Source organism: Bos taurus, chromosome 4, assembly GCF_002263795.3.
Source record: "Bos taurus isolate L1 Dominette 01449 registration number 42190680 breed Hereford chromosome 4, ARS-UCD2.0, whole genome shotgun sequence".
In the NCBI taxonomy this organism is placed as follows: domain Eukaryota; kingdom Metazoa; phylum Chordata; class Mammalia; order Artiodactyla; family Bovidae; genus Bos; species Bos taurus.
Window position 1 is genome coordinate 11,144,638 of NC_037331.1, and position 13,096 is coordinate 11,157,733.

Sequence of the window (13,096 nt, forward strand, 5' to 3'; positions counted from 1 at the left end):
TCCGGTCCCATCACTTCATGGGAAATAGATGGGGAAACAGTGTCAGACTTTATTTTTTGGGGCTCCAAAATCACTGCAGATGGTGACAGCAGCCATGAAATTAAAAGATGCTTACTCCTTGGAAGGAAAGTTATGACCAACCTAGATAGCATATTCAAAAGCAGAGACATTACTTTGCCAACAAAGGTCCATCTAGTCAAGGCTATGGTTTTTCCTGTGGTCATGTATGGATGTGAGAGTTGGACTGTGAAGAAGGCTGAACACCGAAGGATTGATGCTTGAACAGTGACTGAACTGAACTGAACTGAACTGAACTAAATTCTTCTACAAACTGCTTATCAGTACTAGTCTTGAAGTTTTTTTTAAACAATCTTAGTTTTAGCTATAGGAGGCATCAGTATAAGGTGTAAGTAACTGCCAACTCTTATATCAACAAGACTTTATGAAAAATGAGATGAGAAATTTACAATGTGCTCTAACTTTTCTTTTTGAACTAATTTTATGAACATTTGTGCCTTACATTTTAGATTTTTCTGTGTCTTTGAAAAGATAATACAATATGGAAAAAATTAAATGTCATAAAATATACTTAATAGGCTCTTTCCCATCCCTGATATTCAGGTCTAGAGTTCCTTCACTTAGGGGCAATCACTGTTATTATCTACTTGATTCAGTTCAGTTCAGTCGCTCAGTCGTGTCTGACTCTTTGCGAACCCATGAATCACAGCACGCCAGGCCTCCCTGTCCATCACCAATTCCCAGAGTTCACCCAGACTCACATCCATCAAGTCAGTGATGCCATCCAGCCATCCCATCCTCTGTCGTTCCCTTCTCCTCCTGCCTCCAATCCCTCCCAGCATCAGAGTCTTTTCCTATGAGTCAACTCTTCGCATGAGGTGGCCAAAGTACTGGAGTTTCAGCTTTAGCATCATTCCTTCCAAAGAAATCCTAGGGCTGATCTCCTTCAGAATGGACTGGTTGGATCTCCTTGCAGTCCAAGGGACTCTCAAGAGTCTTCTCCAACACCACAGTTTAAAAGCATCAATTCTTTGGCGCTCAGCCTTCTTCACAGTCCAACTCTCACATCCATACATGACCACAGGAAAAACCATAGCCTTGACCAGAGGAACCTTTGTTGGCAAAGTAATGTCTCTGCTTTTGAATATGCTATCTAGGTTGGTCATAACTTTTCTTCCAAGGAGTAAGTGTCTTTTAATTTCATGGCTGCAGTCACCATCTGCAGTGATTTTGGAGCCCCCAAAAATAAAGTCTGACACTGTTTCCCATCTATTTCCCATGAAGTGATGGGACCGGATGCCATGATCTTTGTTTTCTGCATGTTAAGCTTTAAGCCAACTTTTTCACTCTTCACTTTCACTTTCATCAAGAGGCTTTTGAATTCCTCTTCACTTTCTGCCATAAGGGTGGTGTCATCTGCATATCTGAGGTTATTGACATTTCTCCTGGCAATCTTGATTCCAGCTTGTGCTTCTTCCAGTCCAGCGTTTCAAATGATGTACTCTACATACAAGTTAAATAAGCAGAGTGACAATATACAGCCTTGACATACTCCTTTTCCTATTTGGAACCAGTTTGTTGTTCCATGACCAGTTCTGTTGCTTCCTGACCTGCATATAAATTTCTCAGGAGGCAGATCAGGTGGTCTGGTATTCCCATCTCTTTCAGAATTTTCCACAGTTTATTGTGATCCACACAGTCAAAGGCTTTGGCATAGTCAATAAAGCAGAAATAGATGTTTTTCTGGAACTCTCTTGCTTTTTCCATGATTCAGCAGATGTTGGCAATTTGATCTCTGGTTCCTCTGCCTTTTCTAAAACCAGCTTGAACATCAGGAAGTTCAGGTTCACATATTGCTGAAGCCTGGCTTGGAGAATTTTGAGCATTACTTTACTAGCGTGTGAGATGAGTGCAATCGTGCAGTAGTTTGAGCATTCTTTGGCATTGCCTTTTTTTGGGATTGGAATGAAAACTGACCTTTTCCAGTCCTGTAGCCACTGGTGAGTTTTCCAAATTGCTGTCATATTGAGTGCAGCACTTTCACAGCATCATCTTTCAGGATTTGAAGTAGCTCAACTGGAATTCCATCACCTCCACTAGCTTTGTTCATAGTGATGCTTTCTAAGACCCACTTGACTTCATATTCCAGGATGTCTGGCTCTAGGTCAGTGATCACACCATTGTGATTATCTGGGTCATGAAGATCTTTTTTGTATGGTTCTTCTGTGTATTCTTGCCACCTCTTCTTAATATCTTCTGCTTCTGTTAGGTCCCTACTATTTCTGTCCTTTATCAAGCCCATCTTTGCATGAAATGAAATGTCCCCTTTGTATCTCTGATTTTCTTGAAGAGATCTCTATTCTTTCCCCTTCTGTTGTTTTCCTCTATTTCTTTGCATTGATCGCTGAAGAAGGCTTTCTTATCTCTTCTTGCTATTCTTTGGAACTCTGCATTCAGATGCTTATATCTTTCCTTTTCTCCTTTGCTTTTTGCTTCTCTTCTTTTCACAGCTATTTGTAAGGCCTCCCCAGACAGCCATTTTGCTTTTTTGCATTTCTTTTCCATGGAGATGGTCTTGATCCCTGTCTCCTGTACAATGTCACAAACCTCTGTCCATAGTTCATCAGGCACTCTATCTTTCAGATCTAGGCCCTTAAATCTATTTCTCACTTCCACTGTATAATCATAAGGGATTTGATTTAGGTCATACCTGAATGGTCTTGTGGTTTTCCCTACTTTCTTCAATTTCAGTCTGAATTTGGCAAGAAGGAGTTCATGATCTGAGCCACAGTCAGCTCCTGGTCTTGTTTTTGCTGACTGTATAGAGCTTCTATCTCTTAAATAAAGAATAAAGATAAAAGATTTTATTCTTGGGGACAGTTGGGATCACTTAACACTCTTTTTAAACTATAAAGATAATTTATTAATTTTTTTAACTAAAAATTCTAGAGAGAAATTTAGAGTCATCTGAGTATGATCAGACTTCTGCTTTCTTTTCCCTGCTGTTTTATTGTCTTTATTCTTGGTCTCACACTCCTTAAAACAACTGAAAGGCTGCATCTCCAGGTAATATCATCTAGAGGACAAAAGAATTTATGTTTCTTCACCTTCAGGCACAAATCCTGGACTTTAGCGTGAGTAGGCTAACATAAGTTACATATCCCCTTTTGAGCCAATTACGGTAGCAAAAAGATGACGTTCTACTGATTGACTTAAGCCAATCAATGCCTACCAATAGATTTTCAAAATGATATCAACCTAACCAAAAATGGGTATCTGTTTTATTATTCCAATCCATAATGGGATTTTTTTGCCCAGGAAAGAAATAAAAATATTCACTAATATGCTGTTTTATTTTTAGAATTGCTTCCAATGTAACACTTTTTAAAAAAATGTAAGAGTTTAATACACAAGGTGTGTTTATTTTCCATTCTTGGGAATTTATGTAGTCACCTTCTTCCTTTTTTCAGTTCAGTTCAGTTCAGTCATTCAGTCGCATCCGACTCTTTGGGACCCCATGGACAGCAGCACGCCAGGCTTCCCTGTCCATCACCAATTCCTGGAGCTTATTCAAACTCATGTTGGTTGAGTCAGTGATGCCATCCAACCATCTCATCCTCTGTCCTTCCCTCCTCCTCCTGCCTTTAGCATATACTGAAACACCAAGTCAAAGACTGAATTGGAGGGAAGAGGGTTATCTCACTTGGGAAATAGTATCTACTTCATGGAGCTGCTCAAGGAGTACATATGAAGTGTTTGATTCATTCATAGCATATTATAACTATTGAAAAAGAATTAACAGTATTTAAAAACATGATTATTCATCCAGAAACATGACAGAGATTTAGACTTACTTGACTTATACAACAAAGATTTGAAAGCAGTCTTGATAAAGATGCTTCAGCAAGCAATTAAAAAATTACTTGAAACAAATGAAAAAATAGAAAGTCTTAGCAGAGAACTGTAAGATATAAATAACACCCACATAAACATTTTAGAAATGAAAAATAAAAGCTGAAGTAAAAAGCTCAGTGGATGGGCTCAACAACAGAATAGGTAAGAGGATAGAATCAGTGAACTGGAAGACAACAGTACAAATCAAGAAGTCTGAACAACAGAGAGATAATAAATTAGAAAAATAAAAATGAACAGAGCCTCAGGGACCTGTGGGATTATTTTCTTAAAAATTAAGATTTGTGTCTTTAATGTTTAGGAAGGAGAGGAGAAGGAGGGTGGGACTGAAAAAGTACTATTAAGTTGATATAAAAATAATTGCAGCTTCAGGCCGAATTTTACCTCATTATAACTAGGCTTAAACACGTCTTTAGTAATCAAAATAGGAACCATTACAATCAACACATTTTTGCTAATGAGAAATAAGTTTGTTTATTCCTGTAGCATAAAAATCCATGCTTTGGGATTTAATGAACTCTGGGAAAACATTTTCTGAATCCTGCTGGTTGTGGAAGTGTTTTGCCTGCAAAAAGTTGTCAAGATAATTGAAGAAGTAGTAGTTGGTCAGTGAGAGGTCAAAGTTGCTGTCGTGTCTGACTCTTTGCGACCCCATGGACTGTAGCCTACAAGGCTTCTCAGTCCATGGGATTTTCCAGGCAAGAGTACTGGAGTGGTTTGCCATTCCCTTCTCCAGGGGATCTTCCTGACCCAGGGATTGAACCTGGGTCTCCTGCATTGTAGGCAGACGCTTTACCCTCTGAGCCACCAGGGAAGCCCAAATGAATATGGAGGATGAGGCAAAACTTTGTAGTCCAATATGTTCAACTTTTGAAGCATTGGTTGTGTGACCTGTGGTTGGGTGATCATGGAGAAGAATTGGACCCATCCTGTTGACCAGTGCCAGCTGCAGGCATTGCAGATTTCAGTACATCTCACTGATTTGCGGAGAAGGCAATGGCACCCCACTCCAGCACTCTTGCCTGGAAAATCCCATGGGCGGAGGAGCCTGGTAGGCTGCAGTCCATGGGGTCGCTAAGAGTCGGACAAGACTCATCGACTTCACTTTCACTTTTCACTTTCATGCATTGGAGAAGGAAATGGCAACCCACTCCAGTATTCTTGCCTGGAGAATCCCAGGGACGGGGGAGCCTGGTGGGCTGCTGTCTGTGGGGTCGCACAGAGTCAGACATGACTGAAGCGACTTAGCAGCAGCAGCAGCATTGATTTGCTGAGCATACTTCTCAGATGTAATGGTTTCACTGGGATTCAGAAAGCTGTAGTGTATCAGACTGGCAACAGAGCACCAAACTGTGACCATGACCTTTTTTTGGTGCAGGTTTGGTTTTGGGAAGTGCTTTGGAGCCTCTCAGTCCAACCACTGAGCTGGTCATTGCCGGTTGCTATATACAATCCACTTTTCGTTGCATATCACAATCTGGTCAACAAAGGGCTTGTTGTTACTGCGTAGAACAAGAGAAGACTACACTTTAAAACGATGGTTTTTTAAATTTTGGGTCAGGTCATGAGGCACCCACTTATCAAGCTTTTTCACCTTTCCAATTTGCTTCAAATGTCAAATGCCCATAGAATGGTTGACCCTGAGTTCTTGGGCAACTTCTTGTGCAAGAAGATTAGCTACAATGATGGTTCTCAATTGGTCATTGTTATCTTCTGGTGGCAAGGCACTATGCTCCTCACCTTCAAGGCTCTTGTCTCCTTTGCAAAACTTCTTGCACCATGACTGCATTGTATGTTCATTAGCAGTTCCTGGGCCAAATGCATTGCTGATGTTGCGAGTTGTCTCTGCCACTTTGCAACCCATTTTGAACTCAAGAAAATTGCTCGAATTTGCTTTTTGTCTAACATCATTTCCCTAGTCTAAAATAAATTTAAAATACACAGCAAGTAATAATTCATTAGCAAAAAGCACAAAGTGAGAAATGTGCATTAAAATTATGTATAACATAACCACATTTATTTAAGAATGTATTCCAAAATCAAACGGCTGCTGCTGCTGCTGCTAAGTCGCTTCAGTCGTGTCTGACTCTGTGCAACCCCATAGACGGCAGCCCACCAGGCTCCCCTGTCCCTGGGATTCTCCAGGCAAGAACACTGGAGTGGGTTGCCATTTCCTTCTCCAATGCATGAAACTGAAAAGTGAAAGTGAAGTCGATGAGTCTTGTCCAACTCTTAGCGACCCCATGGACTGCAGCCCTCCAGGCTCCTCCGTCCATGGGATTTTCCAGGCAAGAGTACTGGAGTGGGGTTCCATTGCCTTCTCCAAATCAAACAGCAAATTTTGACAATGTAAAACCGCAATTACTTTTGCACCAACCTAAAAGAAGAAATAATGTCTGAAAACTTACCAAATTCAGCAAGAGAAATAAATCTACAGTATACAAATTGGAGAATATTTCAAGCAGGGTAAATTCAAATAATTTATTGTCAAGACACGTTATAACTATACTTCTGGAAGCTAAAAACAAAAAATAATTGCTAAAGACAAGAGAACAAGTAACAACTTTTATAGAAAAAAATTTTTTGAATGGCAGTAAATTTCTCATCAGAAAATGGAAGCTAAAAGAAACTGGCAAACTTTTTCAAGCTCTAACAGAAAAGAACCATCAACTTATAGTCATATACCTACAAAAAATATCTTTCAGGAATGAAAGAAAAATCAAGGTATTTTCAGATGAGGTTAAAGTAAGAGAATTTGTTACAAGTAGATGTACTCTAAATTAATGGCTAAAGGAAGTTATCTAAACAGACATGAAATAATAACTGAAGAAAACTTGTAATATCAAAAATAAAGGATCAAATGATAAGCAATAATATAAGTAAATATAGTAGGCTTTTCTTCTCAAAATTTCCTAAGTTCTGTTTGACAGTGGAAGCAAAATTATAGCACTGTATGACATGATTCTAAATGCATGTAAAGGAAAGACTTAAGACTATTATATTATAAATGAATGAAGTACAAGGTTAAGACTTCTGTACTTCACTCAAACTGATCAAATGATGACACTATCATATTGTGATTAATATATATCTGGGCTTCCCTAGTGGCTCAGACTGGAGAAGGAAATGGCAACCCATTCCAGTGCTCTTGCCTGGAGAATCCCAGGGACAGGGGAGCCTGGTGGGCTGCCGTCTATGAGGTCACACAGAGTCGGACACGACTGAAGCGACTTAGCAGCAGCAGTAGCGGTGGCTCAGACAGGAAAGAGTCTACCTCCAATGAGGGAGACCAGGGTTAGATCCCTGGGTTGGGAAGATTCCCTGGAGAAGGAAAGCAACCCACTCCAGTGTTCTTGCCTGGAGGATCCCATGGACAGAGGAGGCTGGCGGGCCACAGTCCATGGGTTGCAAAGAGTTGGACACCACTGAGCGACTAACACTGGAACGTAATATCCAGAGCAACCATTAAAAAAATGTTCAAAATAGTATAAAAGTCAAATGGAAATTCTAAAAAATGTTCAAGTAACCCTTAGAAAAGCAAGGGGGAAAAAAGCTCATACACATGGGCTGAATAAGCAGAAACAAAAACTTAAACAAAAATGTAAATGGCAGACTCAACTACTAATACAAATAGTATATAAATAATTATATATTTAAAAAGTCTAAATAACCAAATTAAAAGACAAAGATTGTCAGAGTGGATTATATACCTTGCTAATTGGAGTGCAAAATAGTACAGTCACTCTGCCAAAATATTGTATCAGTTTCTTAAAAACAAAACAAGAACAAACAAACACACTCACACAAAACACCTAAATATGCAATTACTGTTAGTCCCAGCAAATTCACTTCTGGGCATTAATTTCAGACAAATCAAGATTTATGTTCAGACAAATCAAGATTTATGTTCACACAAAAAAACCTGTGTGAAAATTGGAAACCATACTGGAAACCACCCAGATGTCCTTCTGTAGGTGAATGGTTAAACAGACAGTGGTACCTCTGTAAAATGAAACACTGCTCAGCAGTTAGGGAAAAAAAAAAAAAAAAAAAACTACTGATACATTAAAAAACCTGGATTAATCTTCAGAAAATATGCTGAGTAAGAAAAAAACAGTCCTCAGAATTTACAGACTACATAATTGCATATGTAAAACATTCTTAAAATGACAAAATTATAAAAGAGAAAATTAGTGGTTGTCAATGATCTCTCCAATGGCAGAAAATGAAGAGGAACTAAAGAGTCTCTTGATGAGGGCGAAAGCAGAGAGTGAAAAAGTTGGCTTAAAACTCAACATTCAAAAAACCAATATCATGGCATCTGGTCCCATCACTTCGTGGCAAATAGAGGGGGAAACAATGAAAACAGTGACAAATTTATTTTCTTGGTCTCTAAAATCACTGGGGATGATGACTTCAGCCATGAAATTAAAAGACACCTGCTCCTTGGAAAGAAAGCTATGACAAACCTAGACAGTATATTAAAAAGCAGAGACATCACTTTACCAACAAAGGTTTCTGTAGTCAAAGCTATGGTTTTTCCAGTAGTCATGTACAGATGTGAGAACTGGACCACAAAGAAGGCTGAGCATCAAAGAATTGATGCTTTCAAACTGTGGTGTTGGAGAAGACTCTTGAGAGTCCCTTGGACAGCAAGATCAAACCAGTAATCCTAAAGGAGATAACCCTGAATATTCATTGGAAGGACTGATGATGAAGTTGAAGATCCAGTACTTTGGCCATCTAATGTAAAGAGCTGGCAAAACCAATACAATATTGTAAACTTAAAAAAAATAAAATAAAAAATAAATAAATAAACAAAATGCAAAAAAAAAAAAAAAAAGACCCCAATGCTGGGAAAGACCAAAGGAGAAGGGGGCGGCAGAGGTTGAGATGGTTAGATACCATCACTGACTCAACGAACATGAATTTGAGCAAATTCCGGCAGTGAGTGAAGGACAGGGAAGCCTGACCTGCAGTCCATGGGGTCCCAAAGAGTCGGACACAACTTAACAACTGAACACGAACAGTGATTAAAGCAGGAGTAAGGGTATAGCTATAAACTGACAAAATGAGAGATCTTTGTGGTGATGAAAATATCATGTACCTTGACCATATCAGTGTTAATACTCTGGTGATACAGTACTACAGTTTTACATGGTATTATCTTTTTTAATTTTTGAAGCCTGATAGATAAGAAGTAATATCTCAGTATATTTTAAATTCTTATTTCTTTATGTGTGGAGCTATGTAATATTTAATATGCCTGATAATTTTTTTTAATTTTATTTTTTAACTTTACAATATTTATTGGTTTTGCTATATATCAAAATGAATCCACCACAGGTATACACGTGTTCCCCATCCTGAACCCTCCTCCCTCCTCCCTCCCCATACCATCCCTCTGGGTCGTCCCAGTGCACCAGCCCCAAGCATCCAGGATCGTGCATTGAACCCTCTTGTGGGCTGTATTTATATCTTTTGCCCATTTTCTTAAGGAATTGTCAGTTTTTTTCTCCCTTGATTTTATAGAAGCTTTTGGTACATTATAAAAATGGAAATATCTTTTTTTTAACTGTTAATTTGTTCTTTGATTTTGCTTATGTAATTTTTGTTTTTTTATTCACACTGAATACTTTTAATGTAGTCAAATTTATCAATCATTTCTCTTATTTTACATATTGAGTAATGATTAAAAGGGCTTCCCTAGTGGCTTAGTGCTAAAGAATTCGCCTGCCAATGCAGGAGATATCCCTCGGTCAGGAATGTCCCCTGGAAAAGGAAATGGCACCCCACTCCAATATTCTTGCCTGGGAAACCCATGGACAGAGGAGCCTGGTGGGCTACAGTCTATGGTGCTGCAAGAGTCCGACAGGATTTAGTGACTAAACAACAATAAATGATTATAAAATATTTCCCTTACTCAAGTTACAAAGGAATTCATCTGTATTTTCTTTTAGTGTAAGTGAGATTTTTATTGTATCATATATAGAACTGTGATCAACTGTGGAATTTATTCTCATGTGGGAGTGAGGTACAGATATGATTTTACCTTTTTTCAAATGACTAACCAAGTATACTAATAATTAACAGGCAACCCCTGTTTTCATGGTTCAAATATGCAGAGATTTCAGTTACCATGGTTTAGTTAAACCACATTGTTCCTCAGTAACATAGCTCAAATTTCAGTTACCATAGTGTATTAACTGTGGATAATTACACAGAGTACGAACTCTGCTGCTCTCTCTTCCATTTAAAAATCACTACATAAACAACAGATGCACATTTTTGGTCAATGACAAACCGTGTTACTTCTTTCAAGGCCTATTGGTAATTGGTCACTGTACATCAGTTGTTCAGTTCATGCACAGACAGTGAGGCATGTAGTCACATGCTTTCTTGTCTCCCCGTAATAAATCCGTGTGACATTTTATAAAAATAGATAATCAAGAGAGAATTGCTCCACAAAAATGTGTAGTGAAGAAACAAAAATAATAAGGTTGAAGTAAATTTGAATCAAACACAAATGGAATTACTAAAAAAAAAAATTAGCTGACTTTGGGAACAGTGACATTTCTACCATTTGAGAAATTTTACATATGCAGCCTAAAGTACTTGCTAACGTTAAGTGAAGAGTGTGGTTGCAATGAAAAAGATGACAATGTCCTAGCAAAAGAAAAAAAAATTCACATTGGAACTCTCAGAGATATTTCATCACATTGAAAGAGCAAAGATAAGGTTTTGGAAGCCCATTTCTTCTATAACTAGACACAAATGATTATATTGAGGAGACTGTTTTCCTGAAGAAGACAAAAGAAGTCTTTTATTTTTGTATTGGCCAAGAGCTAATATTAAAAATTGTCTTTGGATGATTCTAAGAGCTCACTTCGGAGAAGGCGATGGCACCCTACTCCAGTACTCTTGCCTGGAAAATCCCATGGACAGAGGAGCCTGGTGGGCTGCCGTCTATGGGGTCACACAGAGTTGACACGACTGAAGCAGCTTAGCAGCAGCAGCAAGAACTCACTGGATGCAATAGATAACCTAAGGATTAAATTGACCACATGTGAAAGGATTCTAGTCCTTTATCTTTGGAGACATACTCTAGGCTCAATTGAGGCTCAATAATATATGAATAAATAACTTATTTTAAATCAACTAAAAAGAGCCTGGTGAGATTAATTCTTCATTTCTTTAAAGTCTGCCCCTTTTCACTTGGGACAGTTTTGACATCTTATATTTTAGTGCTTCAAACTTAATAGAAATGTTTTTCGCTCAGAACTAAAATGCCTAGTTCCTTGTACTCTTTTCTTGGAAACATTTTTTTTTTTTGGAGAAAATATAACATCTGCAATGCTAATCATCAAAACTCCAACTTACAAGGAAATGGCATATATCTCAAAGGACAAGTTGAGAAATAAACCCCCAGAGAATATTACGGTTACTGGGAATAGGAGGCCTGGGAAGAAATACATTTACTTTCAAAACAAAATGGGTTTCTATTCAGATTAAAGATTTGCATTTTTCCACAATCCTTACTAAGTTAATAATCCTGAAAAACCAAGGCTGAAATAACAGTAAGAGTTTATTTTGGCTTGAACACTCACTCAGATTTTTCTCAGATCCCAACTGCACTAGGCCTCACCCCAGCAGGTTTGTGTTCATCCACTCGGATGAAGGATTCCCAAACAGGAGTAAAACATCTTTTTCCCATCACACCATAGTAAATGTATGATATTATCAGTGGCTTCTGTATTTACCTAAATTTGAGGTTGCATTATATTTTTGTTATTCTATTGGACTTCAATCGATTCTTTATAATTTTCAGATATGTTTTGGAAATGCTCATTTTGAGAATGGACTTCTTCCTTTTTATTTTTATATGTGGGCATGGTATTGATTCAATCAGAAAATTAATTTGCTATACTCAAAGGAAATAGTACTATGAGTCTACAGAGTCACCTTAAGAATTTCAATACTAAGATTTTGCTCCAAATATTGTAGAGGTCAGCTTTCCAACAGAGAAGGCAATGGCACCCCACTCTTGCCTGGAAAGTCCCATGGACGGAGGAGCCTGGTGGGCTGCAGTCCATGGGGTCGAGAAGAGTTGGACACGACTGAGCGACTTCCCTTTCACTTTTCACTTTCATGCATTGGAGAAGGAAATGGCAACCCACTCCAGTGTTCTTGCCTGGAGAATCCCAGGGATGGTGGAGCCTGGTGGGCTGCCGTCTATGGGGTCGCACAGAGTCAGACACGACTGAAAACTTAGCAGCAGCAGCAGCAGCAGCTTTCCAAGAGACTAAAGAACACCTAAGAACTAAGGCAAGGGATTATCTTAATTGCCTGGATACTGAAGCCCCTACCAATTAGAATAAAGACTGATGGATCAGTAGATGTTTGAAGGGGTTGAAGCAGGCATGGAAAGAAACTGCATTTCAACCTCATGAGCCATGCAAACCAGGGGAATGATTTCTCCCAAATGGTCATCTCAGGGATGACACGCAAATGCAAGAAAGTTTGCCAGACAGCTGTTCCTGAGAGCTAACTTTTATTTTACTGTTTCCTATTTTTTGTTTTGTGGGAAGATCTTCTAGACAGCCAAATATTTGTGCTGGAATTATTTTCTTGTCCTACTTCTGCCAGACACAAAAGGCAAGAAAACATTTAATTTGTTTTTTCCACGGGAGCCATATATAGATGGCTAAATGGCCATGCTGAAGAACAAAAGCAAAAAACAATTAGCTTGTGGGATACAGGAATGATAGAGAGAGGGAGAAAGTAAGAAACGATAAAATAAATATTTGCTTCATGTAAATAATCTTATTTAATATGAAGACAAAGTTAAATATTCAGATTTTTTCCAACCTTCTTAATAGTTTCAGGTGGCCACCTTTGCAAGGAAAAAAAGAAAAGATCTATATATGTATCTATATCTATCTTCCTTACTTTGTTCTTCAAAAGTAGGAATTTTAGATTGAGACGGCAGAAAATATAACCATGTGTTAGTAAACGTACACACACAAGTGTCGAGGAGGAAGAGATTTCCCTTTGCCCTTCTAGGTTATTCTGGCTGCTCTAAGAATTAAATTGGCATGAGGCAGATTAATAGGAGAAAAGTCAAACAAAAGTTTAATAACTTGTACACATGGAAGAGTCCTGAGAG

General features: G+C 38.4%; 1 non-coding gene across 1 annotated transcript; it reads right to left on the reverse strand.

Moving 5' to 3' along the window:
• Positions 1-4,671: 4,671 nt before the first annotated feature.
• On the reverse strand, positions 4,672-4,744 carry TRNAC-ACA (transfer RNA cysteine (anticodon ACA)). Its single transcript has one exon. It is a non-coding gene; the product is annotated as a tRNA-Cys (tRNA).
• Positions 4,745-13,096: the final 8,352 nt, after the last annotated feature.